Source organism: Schistocerca gregaria, chromosome 5 (genome assembly GCF_023897955.1).
Source record: "Schistocerca gregaria isolate iqSchGreg1 chromosome 5, iqSchGreg1.2, whole genome shotgun sequence".
Classification (NCBI taxonomy): Eukaryota; Metazoa; Arthropoda; class Insecta; order Orthoptera; family Acrididae; genus Schistocerca; species Schistocerca gregaria.
This window is the reverse complement of record NC_064924.1, coordinates 546,114,318-546,134,979: the sequence shown is the minus strand read 5'-3', so window position 1 is coordinate 546,134,979 and position 20,662 is coordinate 546,114,318. Positions and strand designations below refer to the sequence as shown.

General features: G+C 39.8%; 1 protein-coding gene across 3 annotated transcripts in view; it reads left to right on the top strand.

Annotated features, from left to right (window-relative positions):
• The window catches only part of LOC126272301 (uncharacterized), a 163,431-nt gene that overhangs the window by 68,575 nt on the left and 74,194 nt on the right, over positions 1–20,662 (top strand). Inside the window, exon 1 of one of the 3 annotated variants that reach the window (XM_049975072.1) lies at positions 11,063–11,148. The exons of the other annotated variants lie outside the window; for them this stretch is intronic. The gene's annotated coding sequence lies outside the window, so the exon portion shown is untranslated. Of the gene's footprint in view, positions 1–11,062; positions 11,149–20,662 lie in introns of those variants that run through there. 3 annotated transcript variants of the gene reach the window in all.

The following is a 20,662-nucleotide window of genomic DNA, read 5'->3' as shown; positions in this document are numbered from 1 at the left end:
CGACATTTCAGAAGCTCCGACAGGCACTGGTGCAAGAGTGGGAGGCTATACCACAGCAGCTGCTCGATCACCTGATCCAGAGTATGTCGACCCATTGTGCGGCTTGTGTATGTGTGCATGGTGATCATATCCCATATTGATGTCGGATATATGCACAGGAAACAGTGGCATTTTGTAGCAAGTGTTTTTCGGGATGGTTTTCTCAACTTATCACCAATACCGTGGACTTACAGATCTGTGTCATGTATGTTACCTATGTGCCTATACTATTAGCATCAGTTTTGTGTAGTGCCACATTGTGTGGCACCTCATTCTGCAATTATCCTTAATTTATGAGCATGAGTGTAGAAAAGGACTACATAGTGAATGTCAAATTGCCTGAAATGATCACATCAGACAGTGGAGCATAATTTACTTCCTAACTGTGGGACAAATTTGTAGAAAGGACAGGCATTAGACACAGAAGGATATAAGTGTATCACCTGGCAAGCAATCCTGCTGAGGTGCACATGCAAGAACTGTGTAGGTTGTGCAGCACCTACTGCAGTGAAAAACACATTTCTTGGGTGGGGCATGTGACTGTATTTGAAGATCTTATAAATAAGTTAAAAGTAGTGCCACTAGTGAATAGTTACTTTCCATATGAAGTGATGATAGGAAGAAAACCTGATAATTTAATAGCAGAAAATATTGAGTTTCCTTCAGCTAACCTTTTAACCAGGCAGGAGAAGTATGCACTCATTAATAACATTTGCTAAAGAAAGATTCTGAAAGAAAGAAAAGACATGATGGAAAATAAAGAACAGTTAAAGTTAAGTGGGGAAATACTCTTATAAGTAAAGAAAAATGCAGTGAAATTGATGGGGAAACCAAAAAATTATTCGAACTTTGTCGTGGGCCATTTGAAGTAACAGAGTGGCCACATCTCAATGCCACAGACTGGTGTACCTAATATCAAAGAAGCCCTTAGGTCTGCAAAGTATAATTGAGCTGAGGAGGGATACTGAAAAGTGAATAGGGAGAATACAGTATGCTCAAGTGTATATAAATTTTATATCTATTACCATGTTGTATAGTTAAGTAATTTACATTTATGTTTATTCCTATTGATACCACTTCAGCCCTCATGCTTACATACTTTAGTGCTTTTTTTTCCACATATGCCCATGCCATACAAACTTTTGATTCTCGACCTAACCCATCCTTCCTCTCTCTCTCTCTCTCTCTCTTCACTTATTGCAAAAAACACACACACACTCAATTTTCATCCACATTTCTGTACTTTTTTAACATATTTGTCTGTATTTTAACTGGTTTCACATATTTTTGCATATTTTTACATATCTGTGCGTGTTTCTGTTCGTCTTTATGCGTATCCAGTTTCTCTCACAACCATCAACACTTATTTCACATATTTCTGTGTCATTTCCATCTTTCTTCACCAGTTTGGTAAACAATCCCTTTCCCTGACTAAAACTCAGTCCCACATCCTGTTTCTCAAATGCTGCCTAAACCATGGAAATCCCAACAATTGGCCTAACTGTAAAGATTTCTTTCTCTGGATCCCACCCCTCATTTCACAATGGCCTGCATCTTTTCTGGTTCTGCCAATCCCTGGCCCTCACAAACCTGGTACTACAGAAACACACCTCCATGGCACATACATCCCAGAACCACCTCTGCTCCCTCTGCAACATACTACTACTTTGCAATTCCTACTCCATACAGCATATCTCTGAAATAGAATTCCTCCCTCTCCAGCATCTGGAGAAGCATTCCAGACACCACCTCCATAAGTTATCCAAACTACTGAAATCCTACTGTTGCCTCTTGGTGCACCACTATCCAAACCCTATCGTACCCACAGTGTTTCTCCTTGTCCACCCCTCATAGCAGCTACATACCCCAAAACTCCCTACCAACTCTGCACTATGTCCAGAGCCAAAACATTCCCGTAATGCTGTTGTTAACCTTTCCACGAAAACCTCCATCTCCACAATAGTTTCAGTCCTATCCAAAGGCCTCACCTTTTGCTCTACACCCCAAGTTTATTCATGCTGGACTTGTCAAAGACCTACTCTCCTTCTCCTGATCCCTGCAATGGAAGCACTTCTTAGCCACCAATCCCTTCAACTAAAACTACCATAATTTCAACACTAAACCATCCTCTTCCAGTTAATAGCACCATCCAACTGTGATCGTCCCCTCCTCCTACCTAACCAACTGTTGGTCACCTTCCAGGAATTCCTCACTTCCAAATTAGACTCACCATTCTTCCACCTGTCCCTTCCTCAGAACACCAACCTTCCAATAGAAATATGAACAGCCACACACAACCTCAAACCAAATCATGACCTAATCATCCTATCTGCAGACAAAGTTCCACTGCTGTTGTTATGAATCATGGTGACTATATGGCAGAAGGCCTCCATCAATTTCTGGCCCCTCCATCTATACACTCTGCCAGAGGAATCCTATCTCAGAAGAGACCTTACTAGCCTCACAATACACCAAACCCCTAGTATGGTTCAGGTTCATTGATGATATCTTCAAGATCTGGACTCAGGGCCAAGACACCCTATCTTGGTTCCTTCACAACCTCAACACCTTCTCTCCTATATGCTTCAGATTGTCCTCCTCAATCCAGTATGCCAGCTTCCTAGATGTTGACCTCCTCCTCTCTGATGGCATCATCTGCATCTCTTTCCACATTAAACCCACCAACCACCAACAGTACCTGCCTTTTGACAGCTATCATCCTTTTCACACAAAAAAGTCCCTCCCATATAACCTGGGGACAGTGTATCTGCAGTGATGAAAAACTCCTTTGCTCAGTATGCTGAGGGTCTCACCAAGACCTTCACAAACAGGCGCCATTCCCCAGACCTAGTCCACAAAAAGATCTCCTGTGTCATTTTCTCTCACACCCCCAAACTTCCCACAAGAACCAACCACAAAGGAGTGTCCTCCTCATCACCCAGTACCACCCTGGACTGGAACAACAGTACCACATCCTTTGCCAGGGCTTTGATTACCTATCATCATGCCCTGAAATGAAGGACATCCTACCCAACATGCTTCTCACCCCCTCCTAAAGTGGTGTTCCTTCACTCATCCAACCTCCATAACATCCTAGTCCATCTCTATGCCACTCCCAGTCCCAATTCTTGCCACAAGGATCATAACCCTGTGGAAGCCAAGGGTGCAAAACTTGCCCAGTCCACCCACCCAGCACTTCTAATTTCAGTCCTGCCACAGGTTTCTCCTACCCAACAGGGGCTGGGCCACCTGTGAATGCAACCATGTCATTTACCAGTTCTGCTGCAGTCTTGTCACAGCTTTTTATATTGGTATAACTACCAACCAGCTGTCCAACAGGATGAATCACCACTGCCAAACTACAGCCAAGAACAAAGTAGACCACCCTACAGCACAACATGCAGCAGAACATAACCCACTTGATTTCAATGGCTGCTTCACTACTCAAGCAATCTGGATTCTTTCTTGCACCACCAGCATTTTTGAACTGCGCTGATGAGAGTTATCCTTACCACTTATTCTCCGCTCCCATAATTATCCTAGGCTCAACCTATGGTAACATACTGTCCCCACACCCTCTACCCAACAGTTTCCACCTTCTCTGTCCTGTCATCTCCTTCCCATTCTCATCTCCCACCCTTTTTATTTGAAGATGTGTGCCAATCCATCCACCCATCTTTCCCTGCTTGTTTCCATTTTTGCTCCTTTTCTTCCCCACCTTCCCACCCCACAACCTCCTGACACTGCACCAGTTGGCAGGCTAGTCCCTCCACACTGCACCAGATAGCATTCATCTCCCCCCCCCCCCCCCCCTCGTCCCCTCATATTTCCCTACTTATGAAGCATATGGGCAAAATCTTTGTGTGTGTCTCTTTTAATTGTGCCTGTCTGTTACTTGACTTGTCTTATTTACAGTAGGTGGCAATCTGTTTTGCTGTTCATGACAAGATATGCAAGTGTTTACAGTATATTAAAAAAGTAAGTGATTTGTTATTGGTACATGAGGGAACACATAGGGAAATTTAAATCTTTCCAATGATATGATTATCAGAGGTAAAGGAAGAGTTATGATGATATATGCATAAACGTGGGAAACATTAGATAAAACAACTGTGTCATGGGAAATAACTAATAGGGGTTAAGTCTGGTGCATTGGGGTAAGACTGAAGGGGTCTAAAGATGGCGACACATATAGATGTGGTAATAAATCGGTCCTTAAAATGCGAGTATTTAGCGTCAATAAGGTGCAAGTTAAGCGACAAAATCGTATCAAGTGGCATTAGAATTTGTTCAGAGACGCGTATTTGGTATCATTCACATTGCTTCGCAAAAATAAATCAAGAAAACATTTCGTGTACATGTGGCACAAAGTGTAACGGACGTCTGGCAGCGAGTGAAATGTGCTGCCCAAATCGTGAAGTCATAGTACTCAAATCACTGTAGAAAGAACTGAAAGCCACAAGAGACCATGCTCTGTTGTTGGAAAACATCATTAAAAGCCTATCTGACCCATCACATAAACAGCTGTCAACTTCAGGAGTACAGTGAACCAAAGAAATGTGCAAAACCTAAATTTGTTTCCAGTGAGTTAAAAGTTCCTTTAAGAAATCGATTTCAATATCTTATTATGGATTGTGAACTTAAAAATGTTGAAACAAGCAACTCACACCAAGACTATGAATCGGAATAGGTGGGCAGGAAATTTACAAAGCGAAACAAGTCAGTAAAACGTAACTGTCTCGATTTTGCAAACAAAGTGACTCATAAAAACTTTAGTAGGCCTACAATTTTGCTTGCTGACAGCCACAGAAGAGGAATTGCAGGAATTTTTCATTTCCAGCAGGATCTCAATATTACAAGTGTTGTGAAACCTGGAGCAGGCCTAAAAGAAGTTTTGAAATACTATAAAAACAATTATCATGTGACACAAAGTGAATGCATTGTAATATTGGGCGGTGCAAATGATGTATATAAGAATGAACTAATAGTAGCAAACAGAGTGCTAAGAGGTGCGCTATGTACAACAGAGGATCAAAAAGTTATTGTTGTAGGCATACCAACAGACATGACCTTACTGGATCTTCTTGTGTGAACAGAGAAATCCAAAAAACAAACAGGCTGTATAAAAACATCTGCAAGACCACTTCAAATGCTTTTTCCTCAGTATTGACGATATTGAAAGACAGCACTTCACAACACATGGAATGCATTTAAATTAATGGGGCAAATTGCTGCTCAGTCAAAAGATCAAAATGTTAGTGGATAGTGTTTCTCCTAGATGTAAGAAAAGTGACCCTATTCCACTACCACTGGTAAAAGACACCTGCAAAGTATCTTCCCTACGATGTACTCCAGTTGCAGCAGTAACACAACTTTAGGTATAACTGATTACAAAAGAATGTGCTGGGAGGGAAGAAGTTGTAACTACAGTTACAACAGGTAGAACATCCCATTCAGGAACTAAGATAATAGAAATAGCAAACGTGGCAGCATATTCAGCAACAAGTGTACCAACAGGTGATCCAACTGTCCTATCTGCAGCAACATTTGAACTACCTACAGTGGGAACCCAGCTACTTAGTTCATCTCATGAACAATAAGAAGAGAAGAGACCTCCAAGAGTAGAAGCAGTATCAAGTGTAGCGGGGAAATGGAAAACTGTACCTCCACTACGTCTAAATGATTTTTTAGTAGAAGGCAGCAATGGGAAGAAGCCCATAAGATAAATAGTGCCAGAGATTTAATAGCCTCTCAGCAAAATAGTGCATCTGTAAAGAAAGACAGGTTTGATTTTATAATCTGTTATCTTAACATTGAGGGAGTAAGGGGTAAAGAATTTATTGTCAGTGACTTTGGATTAGAAAATAAGTTTGATGTCTTTTCTTTAAGTGAACACTGGGCTAGTGAGAGTGAACTTACATTTATTAAATTTGATAATTATAATCTAGACAGTATCTGCAGCAGAAAATTTCATTTAAGAGGTGGTGTGGCAATATATGTTAACAAGTCACTTAGCAGTACAGTCAATAGATTAGATCTAGATTTTCTGTGTGATGAACAAAACTTTGAAGCTGCTGGTAAGTTAGTTGTAATCTCCCTGTACAGGTCACCTAAGGGTATAACAAATGTATTTTTAGAAAAACTGGACCTGCTGTTACGTGTACTTACAGATACTAGATGGATACATTATGATATTGTGATAGGTGGAGATGTGAATGCTGAATTCGATGTTACAACACAAAAACGTACTGTCACTGAACTCCAAAACCTACTAAGACAGGACAACTAACATTCAGTCAATAACTAGCCTACAAGAGAACATGCATGTCTTGACAATATTTTTGTAAATTTTAAAACAATGAAAGAATCATGTTTTGTGACAGTATTTCCATATTCTGATCATGATTCAGTATCTTTAAATTGTACAAGTAGGTTCTCTCTTGATAAGAGTAATGTAAATAAGCCTGTCCTAGAAGTTGTGGTCACTAGACCAGTCACAGATGAGAAAATTGACAGGTTTCGTACGTCCCTTTCTAACAGAGATTGGTTTGGCCTGTGTTACGATGAGACACATTATACTCTAAGCAATTATCTGCCAGCAAATGTACTATTTGACAGGTTTCTTAAAGCATTTTTGGGACACTTTAATGACTGCATTCCAATAAAGAAATGCAAAGTATCTGACAGAGTCCTAAAAGCAAAAGTTCCAAATAGACAAAATACATGGTATACAAAACACCTGTCTACTGTGAAAAATCAAGTTATGTTGTTGTACAATATTTATAAAAATCTGAATACCAACCATGCTAAATTAGCCTATGTTAGATCTAGGAATGAGTACAAAAAAGCAGTTGTGGAAGACAAACAAGCACACAATCTCAGAAGTATTGAGAAATCCACCAATAAGTGCAAAGCAGCGTGGACACTAGTAAATAGTGTCACCAAAGATAAAAGAAGTGACAAAATTAGTATCTCTCCTCAGGAATTTAATGACTTTTTTTATTAAATCAGTTGAGGGACTAGGAAGTGCTATAATTAAACCTGAAATCAGCTCAGCACAGTTACTGTCAAAAAATATTGCTAGGTCATCAGCAAACACAAGTACCTTCAATTTTTCTGAGGTCTCACCTGGTTTTGTGTTAAGAATAGTGAAGCAGTTAAAATCATCAGACAGTGTTGACATATATGACCCGTCTTGTAACATGCCTAAGAAAGTAATAGATTGTATACTGTACCCCCTAACATATTGTATAAACAAGTGTATACTCGAGGGTTTTTTTCCCTGATGAGCTTAAACTGTCTTGGATAGTTCCAGTACATAAAAAAGGAGATAAAAATTCTGTCTCAAGTTACAGGCCAATATCAATAGTCCCAGTTTTTTTCAGAAGTTCTAGAATGCATAATTTACCAACAATTATCTGTTTACTTTGATAACACAGGATTAATAAGTGGATCACATTATGGCTTTAGGAAAAACCTGTCAACCATTGATGCCATAGACAAAATTGTTAAATACATCCATCAAGTACTTGAAGATAAATGCTTTGCTCAAGTGACTTTTTGTACCAAAGCAAAGCCTTTGACTTTGTAGAACTTACACTACTACTAAAAAAATGGACTTTTATGGTGTTAAAGGTAACAGCCTTATGCTATTAAGATCATATTTACAAAATTGTAAGCAAGCTGTCTGTGTTGGGAAAGAAATGTCAAGTATAGAACAAGTTAAGGTAGGTGTTCCGCAGGGATCCATGCTGGGCCCTTTCCTTTTCCTAATAATGATAAATGACCTGGCATCATTTATTAAATCCAGAACAGTAGTCTATGCTGATGATACAACGTTTCTGAACAGCAGTAATGATCTTGTTGTTGTTGTTGTTGTCTTCAGTCCTGAGACTGGTTTGATGCAGCTCTCCATGCTACTCTATCCTGTGCAATCTGCTTCATCTCCCAGTACCTACTGCAACCTACATCCTTCTGAATCTGCTTACTGTATTCATCTCTTGGTCTCCCTCTACGATTTTTACCCTCCACGCTGCCCTCCAATGCTAAATTTGTGATCCCTTGATGCCTCAAAACATGTCCTACCAACCGATCCCATCTTCTAGTCAAGTTGTGCCACAAACTTCTCTTCTCCCCAATCCTATTCAATACCTCCTCATTAGTTACGTGATCTACCCATCTAATCTTCAGCATTCTTCTGTAGCACCACATTTCGAAAGCTTCTATTCTCTTCTTGTCCAAACTAGTTATCGTCCATGTTTCACTTCCATACATGGCTACACTCCAAACAAATACTTTCATAAACGACTTCCTGATACATAAATCTATATTCGATGTTGACAAATTTCTCTTCTTGAGAAATGCTTTCCTTGCCATTGCCAGTCTACATTTTCTATCCTCTCTACTTCGACCATCATCAGTTATTTTGCTCCCCAAATAGCAAAACACCTTTACTACTTTAAGTGTCTCATTTCCTAATCTAATTGTCTCAGCATCACCCGATTTAATTTGACTACATTCCATTATCCTCGTTTTGCTTTTGTTGATGTTCATCTTATATCCTCCTTTCAAGACACTGTCCATTCTGTTCAACTGCTCTTCCAAGTCCTTTGCCGTCTCTGACAGAATTACAATGTCATCGGCGAACCTCAAAGTTTTTATTTCTTCTCCATGAATTTTAATACCTACTCCAAATTTTTCTTTTGTTTCCTTTACTGCTTGCTCAATATACAGATTGAATAACAGCGGGGAGAGGCTACAACCATGTCTCACTCCTTTCCCAACCACTGCTTCCCTTTCATGCCCCTCGACTCTTATGACTGCCATCTGGTTTCTGTACAAATTGTAAATAGCCTTTCGCTCCCTGTATTTTACCCCTGCCACCTTCAGAATTTGAAAGAGAGTATTCCAGTCAACATTGTCAAAAGCTTTCTCTAAGTCTACAAATGCTAGAAACGTAGGTTTGCCTTTTCTTAATCTTTCTTCTAAGATAAGTCGTAAGGTCAGTATTGCCTCACGTGTTCCAACATTTCAACGGAACCCAAACTGATCCTCCCCGAGGTCCGCATCTACCAGTTTTTCCATTCGTCTGTAAAGAATTCGCGTTAGTATTTTGCAGCTGTGACTTATTAAACTGATAGTTCGGTAATTTTCACATCTGTCAGCACCTGCTTTCTTTGGGATTGGAATTATTATATTCTTCTTGAAGTCTGAGGGTATTTCACCTGTCTCATACATCTTGCTCACCAGATGGTAGAGTTTTGTCATGACTGGCTCTCCCAAGGTCGTCAGTAGTTCTAATGGAATGTTGTCTACTCCGGGGGCCTTGTTTCGACTCAGGTCTTTCAGTGCTCTGTCGAACTCTTCACGCAGTATCTTACCTCCCATTTCGTCTTCATCTACATCCTCTTCCATTTCCATAATATTGTCCTCAAGTACATCGCCCTTGTATAAACCTTCTATGTACTCCTTCCACCTTTCTGCCTTCCCTTCTTTGCTTAGAACTGGATTGCCATCTGAGCTCTTGATATTCATACACGTGATTCTCTTCTCTCCAAAGGTCTCTTTAATTTTCCTGTAGGCAGTATCTATCTTACCCCTAGTGAGATAAGCTTCTACATCCTTACATTTGTCCTCTAGCCATCCCTGCTTAGCCATTTTGCACTTCCTGTCGATATCAATTTTGAGAGGTTTGTATTCCTTTTTGCCTGCTTCATTTACTGCATTTTTATATTTTCTCCTTTCATCAATTAAATTCAATATTTCTTCTGCTACCCAAGGATTTCTAGCAACCCTCGTCTTTTTACCTACTTTATCCTCTGCTGCCTTCACTACTTCATCCCTCAGAGCTACCCATTCTTCTTCTACTGTATTTCTTTCCCCCATTGCTGCCAATTGTTCCCTTATGCTCTCCTTGAAACTCTGTACAACCTCTGGTTCTTTCAGCTTATCCAGATCCCATGTCCTTAAATTCCCACCTTTTTGCAGTTTCTTCAGTTTTAACCTACAGGTCATAACCAATAGATTGTGGTCAGAGTCCACATCTGCCCCTGGAAATGTCCTACAATTTAAAACCTGATTCCTAAATCTCTGTCTTACCATTATATAATCTATCTGATACCTTTTCTTAATAGCCTTAAAACATGTGTTACAGAGACAATTGAGCAAGCTTCACTCTGGTTTAAAGCAAATGGGTTCTTGATTAATGAAAGCAAAACCCAGCAAATGGTATTTAGTTTAAAAGACAAGTTTCCATCAGATGATCCTAGTTGCGTTAAATTTTGGGGGGGTATATTTGGATAACAAACTTTCTTGGAATCCACATATTAAGTATATTAGTGGTAAATTGTCTAGGGTAATCTATTTGTTAAGGCGATTAATGCACTGTGTACCTAAATATTATGTTAGAGTATCTTACTACTCATTTTTCCAAAGCATCATATCCCATGGTATTATTCTATGGGGAAACTCCACTTGTGTGCATGATATACTATTGCTGCAAAAGAAAGCTATTAGGATAATTACAGGCTCACCATTCAAAGCTCATTGTAAACCTATGTTTACTCAACAAAAAATCATGACATTAATAAACTTACATATTCATAATGTTTTAATCTACACAAAAAAGAACTTACATAAAGTAAAATGCTGGGCAAATATACATTGTAACAACACTAGGACAAACAGCTGTATCTATACGCCCTAACACAGACTGTCAAGATCAGTTAACAGTTATGAACTTATGGGCCATAAATTATTTACCAAACTTCCACAAGCTATACAAAATTTACCAGAGGAACAATACAAACAGACACTTTATGACTGGTTAGTTGTAAACCCATTCTACAATGTAAAGGATTTCATGACCTGTGATATTAAACTGTAACGTTATTAACAATTCTGTTCTTTTATGGCATATACTGTATTGTATTATGTGTATAACTTTGTCTATTGCTGTAATTGCTTAAAGACAATAAAATTATTATTATTATTTCTTTTATTTCTCAGACGTTATGTCTGGTCAAAAATGGAAAGTGACACGGACGTTGATCAAGCGTGACTTCCTTTTAACTGTGCGGTATATGTTACATTGCATTTAGGAACTTTCGGGTAATTGAACATGTACCAATAATTACAGATCTGTAGTTGTATATATAAGTTTGGATGTAGCTGTATTGTGTTGAAGTACTGGTGGATATTGTGTGGTATGACTCCTGTAGTTGATAGTGTAATCAGTATAATGTCAACTTTATCCTGATGCCACATGTCCTCGACTTCCTCAGCTAGTTGGATGTATTTTTCAATTTTTTCTCTTATTTTCTTCTGTATATTTGTTGTATTGGGTATGGATATTTCGATTATTTGTGTTAATTTCTTCTTTTTACTGGTGAGTATGATGTCAGGTTTGTTACGTGGTGTTGTTTTATCTGTTATAATGGTTATGTTCCAGTATAATTTGTATTCATCATTCTCCAGTACATTTTGTGTGCATACTTGTATGTGGGAACGTGTTGTTTTATTAGTTTATGTTGTATGGCAAGTTGTTGATGTATTATTTTTGCTACATTGTCATGTCTTCTGGGGTATTCTGTATTGCTAATATTGTACATCCACTTGTGATATAATCTACTGTTTCTATTTGTTGTTTGTAAAGTCTGCATTTATCTGTTGTGGTATTGGGATCTTTAATAATATGCTTGCTGTAATATCTGGTGTTTATTGTTTGATCCTGTATTGCAATCATGAATCCTTCTGTCTCACTGTGTATATTGCATTTTCTTAGCCATGTGTTGGATGTGTCTTGATCTATGTGTGGCTGTGTTAGATGATATGGGTGCTTGCATTTAGTGTTTTCTTTTTCCAATTTACTTTCTTTGTATCTGTTGATGTTATGTGATCCAAAGGGTTGTAGAGGTGGTTATGAAATTGTAGTGGTGTAGCCGATGTATTTATATGAGTGATTGCTTTGTGTATTTTGCTAGTTTCTGCTCGTACTAGAAAGAATTTTCTTAAATTGTCTATCTGTCCATAATGTAGGTTTTTTATCTTGATAAATTCCCTTCCTCCTTCCTTTCTGCTTAATGTGAATCTTTCTGTTGCTGAATCTATGTGATGTATTTTATATTTGTGGCATTGTGATCGTGTAAGTGTATTTAGTGCTTCTAGGTCTGTGTTACTCCATTTCACTACTCCAAATGAGTAGGTCAATATTGGTATAGCATAAGTATTTATAGCTTTTGTCTTGTTTCTTGCAGCCAATTCTGTTTTCAGTATTTTTGTTAGTATTTGTCCAAATTTTTCTTTTAGTTCTTCTTTAATATTTGCAGTGTCTGTTCCTATTTTTTGTCTGTATCGTAGATATTTATAGACATCTGTTTTTTCCATCACTTCTATGCAGTCGCTGTGGTTATCCAATATGTAATCTTCTTGTTTAGTGTGTTCTTACATTTGTCTGTTCCAAAAGCCATATTTATATCATTGCTGAATACTTCTATTATCTTTAGTAATTGGTAGAGTTGTTGATTTGTTGCTGCCAGTAGTTTTAGATCATCCATGTATAGCAAATGTGTGATTTTGTGTGGGTATGTTCCAGTAATATTGTATCCATAATTTGTATTATTTAGCATGTTGGATAGTGGGTTCAGAGCAAGGCAGAACCAGAAAGGACTTAATGAGTCTCCTTGGTATATTCCACGCTTAATCTCTATTGGCTGTGATGTGATATTATTTGAATTTGTTTGGATATTAAGTGTGGTTTTCCAATTTTTCATTACTATGTTTAGGAACTGTATCAATTTAGGATCTACTTTGTATATTTCCAATATTTGTAGTAACCATGAGTGGGGTACACTATCAAAAGCTTTTTGGTAATCAATGTATGCATAGTGTAGCGACCTTTGTTTACTTTTAGCTTGATATGTCACCTCTGCATCTATTATCACTTGCTCTTAACACCCTCATGCTCCTTTGCAACAGCCTTTTTGTTCTTCATTTATAATTTTCTTCTGTGATGTATGTGTCATTAATTTCTGTATATTTTGTATATTGTTGGTAGGCATGTAATGGGTCGATATTTAGCCGGGTTTGCTGTGTCTGCTTGACCTTTAGGTTTCAGATAAGTTATTCCATGTGTAAGTGTATCAGGGAATGTGTATGGGTCTGCAATGTAACTGTTAAATAATTTATCTAAAAACAAAGATGATGTGACTTACCAAACAAAAGCGTTGTCAGGTCGATAGACACATGAATATGTGTGTCTATCGACCTGCCAGCACTTTTGTTTGGTAAGTCACATCATGAAACTTCCTGGCAGATTAAAACTGTGTGCCCGACCGAGACTCGAACTCGGGACCTTTGCCTTTCGCGGGCAAGTGCTCTACCTTTCTTTCAGGAGTGCTAGTTCTGCATGTCTCGCAGGAGAGCTTCTGTAAAGTTTGGAAGGTAGGAGACGAGGTACTGGCAGAAGTAAAGCTGTGAGTACCGGGCGTGAGTCGTGCTTCGGTAGCTCAGTTGTTAGAGCACTTGTCCGCGAAAGGCAAAGGTCCCGAGTTCGAGTCTCGGTCGGGCACAAAGTTTTAATCTGCCAGGAAGTTTCATATCAGCGCACACTCCGCTGCAGAGTGAAAATCTCATTCTAGAAACATCCCCCAGGCTGTGGCTAAGGCATGTCTTCGCAATATCCTTTCTTTCAGGAGTGCTAGTTCTGCATGTCTCGAAGGAGAGCTTCTGTAAAGTTTGGAAGGTAGGAGACGAGGTACTGGCAGAAGTAAAGCTGTGAGTAATGGGCGTGTGTCGTGCTTCGGTAGCTCAGTTGGTAGAGCACATGCCCGCGAAAGGCAAAGGTCCCGAGTTCGAGTCTCGGTCGGGCACACAGTTTTAATCTGCCAGGAAGTTTCATATCAGCGCACACTCCGCTGCAGAGCGAAAATCTCATTCTGGAAACATCCCCCAGGCTGTGGCTAAGGCATGTCTCCGCAATATCCTTTCTTTCAGGAGTGCTAGTTCTGCATGTCTCACAGGAGAGCTTCTGTAAAGTTTGGAAGGTAGGAGACGAGGTACTAGCAGAAGTAAAGCTGTGAGTACCGGGCGTGAGTCGTGCTTCGGTAGCTCAGTTGGTAGAGCACTTGCATGCGAAAGGCAAAGGTCCCGAGTTCGAGTCTCGGTCGGGCACACAGTTTTAATCTGCCAGGAAGTTTCATATCAGCGCACACTCCGCTGCAGAGTGAAAATCTCATTTTGGAAACATCCCCCAGGCTGTGGCTAAGCCATGTCTCCGCAATATCCTTTCTTTCAGGAGTGCTAGTTCTGCGTGTCTCGCAGGAGAGCTTCTGTAAAGTTTGGAAGGTAGGAGACGAGGTACTGGCAGAAGTAAAGCTGTGAGTACTGGGCGTGAGTCGTGCTTCGGTAGCTCAGTTGGTAGAGCACTTGCCCGCGAAAGGCAAAGGTCCCGAGTTCGAGTCTCGGTCAGGCACACAGTTTTAATCTGCCAGGAAGTTTCATATCAGCGCACACTCCGCTGCAGAGTGAAAATCTCATTCTGGAAACATCCCCCAGGCTGTGGCTAAGCCATGTCTCCGCAATATCCTTTCTTTCAGGAGTGCTAGTTCTGCATGTCTCGCAGGAGAGCTTCTGTAAAGTTTGGAAGGTAGGAGACGAGGTACTGGCAGAAGTAAAGCTGTGAGTACCGGGCGTGAGTCGTGCTTCGGTAGCTCATTTGGTAGAGCACTTGCCCGCGAAAGGCAAAGGTCCCGAGTTCGAGTCTCGGTCGGGCACACAGTTTTAATCTGCCAGGAAGTTTCATATCAGCGCACACTCCGCTGCAGAGTGAAAATCTCATTCAAGTCACATCATCTTTGTTTTTAGAGATATTTTTCCCTCTATTATTTTCATGTTAAATAATTTAGTTAGATGTGAATGTGTTGAAGTGAACTTCTTTAGACAGAAATTTGCTGTTTTATCTTTTCCAAGTGCTTTCCAATTGTGAGTAGAATTAATTGCTTGGGTGACTTCATGTTGCAAAATTATCACCTCAGGCATTTGTGGTATCATCTTGTATGTGTCTGTTTCTGCTTGTATCTACTGTGCATGCCTGTTATGCTGTACTGGGTTTGACCATATGTTGCTCCAGAAGTGTTCCATGTCTGTTATGTTTGGTGGATTGTCTACTTTAATGTGTGTATTATCTATTGTCTGGTAAAATTTCTTTTGGTTTGTGTTGAATGTTTGGTTTTGTTTCCTTCTATTTTTCACTTTTTTTTTTGTATCTTCTAACTCGTTTGGCCAATGCTTGTAATTTCTGCTTCTTTTCATCTAACTGCTCTATCGCTTCTTGTTGTGAGATTTTACCTAACCTTTTTCGTTTTTTGTCTGATATTTCATTTCTTATGAATTGTGTTCTCCCCCCATGAACCATGGACCTTGCCGTTGGTGGGGAGGCTTGCGTGCTTCAGCGATACAGATGGCCGTACCGTAGGTGCAACCACAACGGAGGGGTATCTGTTGCGAGGCCAGACAAACGTGTGGTTCCTGAAGAGGGGCAGCAGCCTTTTCAGTAGTTGCAGGGGCAACAGTCTGGATGATTGACTGATCTGGCCTTGCAACATTAACCAAAACGGCCTTGCTGTGCTGGTACTGCGAACGGCTGAAAGCAAGGGGAAACTACAGCCGTAATTTTTCCCGAGGACATGCAGCTTTACTGTATGATTAAATGATGATGGCATCCTCTTGGGTAAAATATTCCGGAGGTAAAATAGTCCCCCATTCGGATCTCCGGGCGGGGACTACTCAGGAGGATGCCGTTATCAGGAGAAAGAAAACTGGCGTTCTACGGATCGGAGCGTGGAATGTCAGATCCCTTAATCGGGCAGGTAGGTTAGAAAATTTAAAAAGGGAAATGGATAGGTTAAAGTTAGATATAGTGGGAATTAGTGAAGTTCGGTGGCAGGAGGAACAAGACTTCTGGTCAGGTGACTACAGGGTTATAAACACAAAATCAAATAGGGGTAATGCAGGAGTAGGTTTAATAATGAATAGGAAAATAGGAATGCGGGTAAGCTACTACAAACAGCATAGTGAACGCATTATTGTGGCCAAGATAGATACGAAGCCCACACCTACTACAGTAGTACAAGTTTATATGCCAACTAGCTCTGCAGATGATGAAGAAATTGAAGAAATGTACGATGAAATAAAAGAAATTATTCAGATAGTGAAGGGAGACGAAAATTTAATAGTAATGGGTGACTGGAATTCGAGTGTAGGAAAAGGGAGAGAAGGAAACATAGTAGGTGAATATGGATTGGGGCTAAGAAATGAAAGAGGAAGCCGCCTAGTAGAATTTTGCACAGAGCACAACTTAATCATAGCTAACACTTGGTTTAAGAATCATGAAAGAAGGTTGTATACGTGGAAGAACCCTGGAGATACTAAAAGGTATCAGATAGATTATATAATGGTAAGACAGAGATTTAGTAACCAGGTTTTAAGTTGTAAGACATTTCCAGGGGCAGATGTGAACTCTGACCACAATCTATTGGTTATGACCTGTAGATTAAAACTGAAGAAACTGCAAAAATGTGGGAAATTAAGGAGATGGGACCTGGATAAACTGAAAGAACTAGAGGTTGTACAGAGTTTCAGAGAGAGCATAAGGGAACAATTGACAGGAATAGGGGAAAGAAATACAGTAGAAGAAAAATGGGTAGCTCTGAGGGATGTAGTAGTGAAGGCAGCAGAGGACAAAGTAGGTACAAAGACGAGGGCTGCTAGAAATCCTTGGGTAACAGAAGAAATATTGAATTTAATTGATGAAAGGAGAAAATATAAAAATGCAGTTAATGAAGCAGGCAAAAAGGAATACAAACGTCTCAAAAATGAGATCGACAGGAAGTGCAAAATGGCTAAACAGGGATGGCTAGAGGACAAATGTAAGGATGTAGAAGCTTATCTCACTAGGGGTAAGATAGATACTGCCTACAGGAAAATTAAAGAGACCTTTGGAGAGAAGAGAACCACGTGTATGAATATCAAGAGCTCAGATGGCAGCCCAGTTCTAAGCAAAGAAGGGAAGGCAGAAAGGTGGAAGGAGTATATAGAAGGTTTATACAAGGGCGATGTACTTGAGGACAATATTATGGAAATAGAAGAGGATGTAGATGAAGACGAAATGGGAGATACGATACTGCGTGAAGAGTTTGACAGAGCACTGAAAGACCTGAGTCGAAACAAGGCCCCCGGAGTAGACAACATTCCATTAGAACTACTGACGGCCTTGGGAGAGCCAGTCATGACAAAACTCTACCAGCTGGTGAGCAAGATGTATGAGACAGGCGAAATACCCTCAGACTTCAAGAAGAATATAATAATTCCAATCCCAAAGAAAGCAGGTGCTGACAGATGTGAAAATTACCGAACTATCAGTTTAATAAGCCACGGCTGCAAAATACTAACGCGAATTCTTTACAGACGAATGGAAAAACTGGTAGATGCAGACCTCGGGGAGGATCAGTTTGGATTCCGTCGAAATGTTGGAACACGTGAGGCAATACTGACCTTACGACTTATCTTAGAAGAAAGATTAAGAAAAGGCAAACCTACGTTTCTAGCATTTGTAGACTTAGAGAAAGCTTTTGACAATGTTGACTGGAATACTCTTTTTCAAATTCTAAAGGTGGCAGGGGTAAAATACAGGGAGCGAAAGGCTATTTATAATTTGTACAGAAACCAGATGGCAGTAATAAGAGTCGATGGGCATGAAAGGGAAGCAGTGGTTGGGAAAGGAGTGAGACAGGGTTGTAGCCTCTCCCCGATGTTATTCAATCTGTATATTGAGCAAGCAGTAAAGGAAACAAAAGAAAAATTTAGAGTAGGTATTAAAATTCATGGAGACGAAGTAAAAACTTTGAGGTTCGCCGATGACATTGTAATTCTGTCAGAGACGGCAAAGGACTTGGAAGAGCAGTTGAACGGAATGGACAGTGTCTTGAAAGGAGGATATAAGATGAACATTAACAAAAGCAAAACGAGGATAATGGAATGTAGTCAAATTAAATCGGGTGATGCTGAGGGAATTAGATTAGGAAATGAGACACTTAAAGTAGTAAAGGAGTTTTGCTATTTAGGAAGTAAAATAACTGATGATGGTCGAAGTAGAGAGGATATAAAATGTAGACTGGCAATGGCAAGGAAAGCGTTTCTGAAGAAGAGAAATTTGTTAACATCAAATATAGATTTATGTATCAGGAAGTCGTTTCTGAAAGTATTTGTTTGGAGTGTAGCCATGTATGGAAGTGAAACATGGACGATAACTAGTTTGGACAAGAAGAGAATAGAAGCTTTCGAAATGTGGTGCTACAGAAGAATACTGAAGATAAGGTGGATAGATCACGTAACTAATGAGGAGGTATTGAATAGGATTGGGGAGAAGAGAAGTTTGTGGCACAACTTGACTAGAAGAAGGGATCGGTTGGTAGGACATGTTTTGAGGCATCAAGGGATCACAAATTTAGCATTGGAGGGCAGCGTGGAGGGTAAAAATCGTAGAGGGAGACCGAGAGATGAGTACACTAAGCAGATTCAGAAGGATGTAGGTTGCAGTAGGTACTGGGAGATGAAGCAGCTTGCACAGGATAGAGTAGCATGGAGAGCTGCATCAAACCAGTCTCAGGACTGAAGACAACAACAACAACATGAATTGTGTTAGCTGTCTGATGTCTTTTCTCAGTTTTTCTATTATGATCCGTAGCCTGTGTTGCCATGCTGGTTTTGTGGGTTTCTTCTGTGTCTTAGTTGGTTCTGATCTCTGCCTAGAGTGTATACTTAGTGTTGTGAGTGCTCCTATATAAATCAGTAGTTGTAACTCTTTCATAGTTGTATTTTCGTTTATTTTGTTGTGTATGATTGTGTTGATAGTTGTTATTGTTGTTTCGACTTGTAGGTTATTTGGTGGTCTATGCAAGAATGGTCTAATGTGTGGTCAGAATAAAAGTATCTGGCAATAAAAAGCAATTACATGTTTACAAGGATTGGGTCCAAGAGAAAGCTGCAAGGAGCACTTCAGCATATTAAACATAATGACACTCTCAAGTCTCTCTATATGTATAACTGCATGTTGTTGTTGTGGTCTTCAGTCCTGAGACTGGTCTGATGCAGCTCTCCATGCTACTCTATCCTGTGCAAGCTTCTTCATCTCCCAGAACCCACTGCAACCCACATCCTTCTGAATCTGCTTAGTGTAGTTATCTCTTGGTCTCCCTCTACGATTTTTACCCTCTATGCTGCACTACAATACTAAATTGGTGATCCCTTGATGCCTCAGAACATGTCCTACCAACCGATCCCTTCTTCTGGTCAAGTTGTGCCACAAACTTCTCTTCTCCCTAATCCTATTCAATACTTCCTCATTAGTTATGTGATCTGCCCATCTAATCTTCAGCATTCTTTTGTAGGACCACATTTCGAAAGCTTCTATTCTCTTCTTGTCCAAACTATTTATCATCCATGTTTCACTTCCATACATGGCTACACTCCATAGAAATACTTTCAGAAATGACTTCCTGACACGTAAATCTAGACTTGATGTTAACAAATTTCTCTTCTTCAGAAACGCTTTCCTTGCCATTGCCAGTCTACATTTTCTATCCTCTCTACTTCGACCATCATCAGTTATTTTGCTCCCCAAATAGCAAAACTCCTTTACTACTTTAAGTGTCTCATTTCCTAATCTAATTCCGTCAGCATCACCAGACTTAATTCGACTACATTCCATTATCCTCATTTTGCTCTTGTTGATGTTCATCTTATATCCTCCTTTCAAGACACTATCCATTCCGTTCAACTGCTCTTCTAAGTCCTTTGCTGTCTCTGACAGAATTACGATGTCATCAGCGAAACTCAAAGTTTTTATTTCTTCTCCATGGATTTTAATACCTACTCTAAATTTTTGTTTTGTTTCCATTACTGCTTGCTCAATATACAGATTGAATAACATCGGGGAGAGACTACAACCCTGTCTCACTCCCTTCCCAACCACTGCTTCCCTTTCATGTCCCTCGACTCTTATAACTGCCATCTGGTTTCTGTACAAATTGTAAATAGCCTTTCGCTCCCTATATTTTACCCCTGCCACCTTCAGAATTTGAAAGAGAGTATTCCAGTTAACATTGTCAAAAGCTTTCTCTAAGTCTACAAATGCTAGAAACGTAGGTTTGCCCTTCCTTAATTTAGCTTCTAAGATAAGTCGTAGGGTCAATATTGCCTCACGTGTTCCTACATTCCTACGTAATCCAAACTGATCTTTCCTGAGGTTGGTTTCTACTAGTTTTTCCATTTGTCTGTAAAGAATTCACGTTAGTATTTTGCAGCTGTGACTTATTAAACTAATAGTTCGGTAATTTTCACATCTGTCAACACCTGCTTTCTTTGGGATTGGAATTATTATATTCTTCTTAAAGTCTAAGGGTATTTCACCTGTCTCATACATCTTGCACACCAGATGGTAGAGTTTTGTCAGGAGTGGCTCTCCCAAGGCCGTCAGTAGTTCTACTGGAATGTTGTCTACTCCGGGGGCCTTGTTTCGACTCAGATCTTTCAGTGCTCTGTCAAACTCTACACGCAGTATTGTATC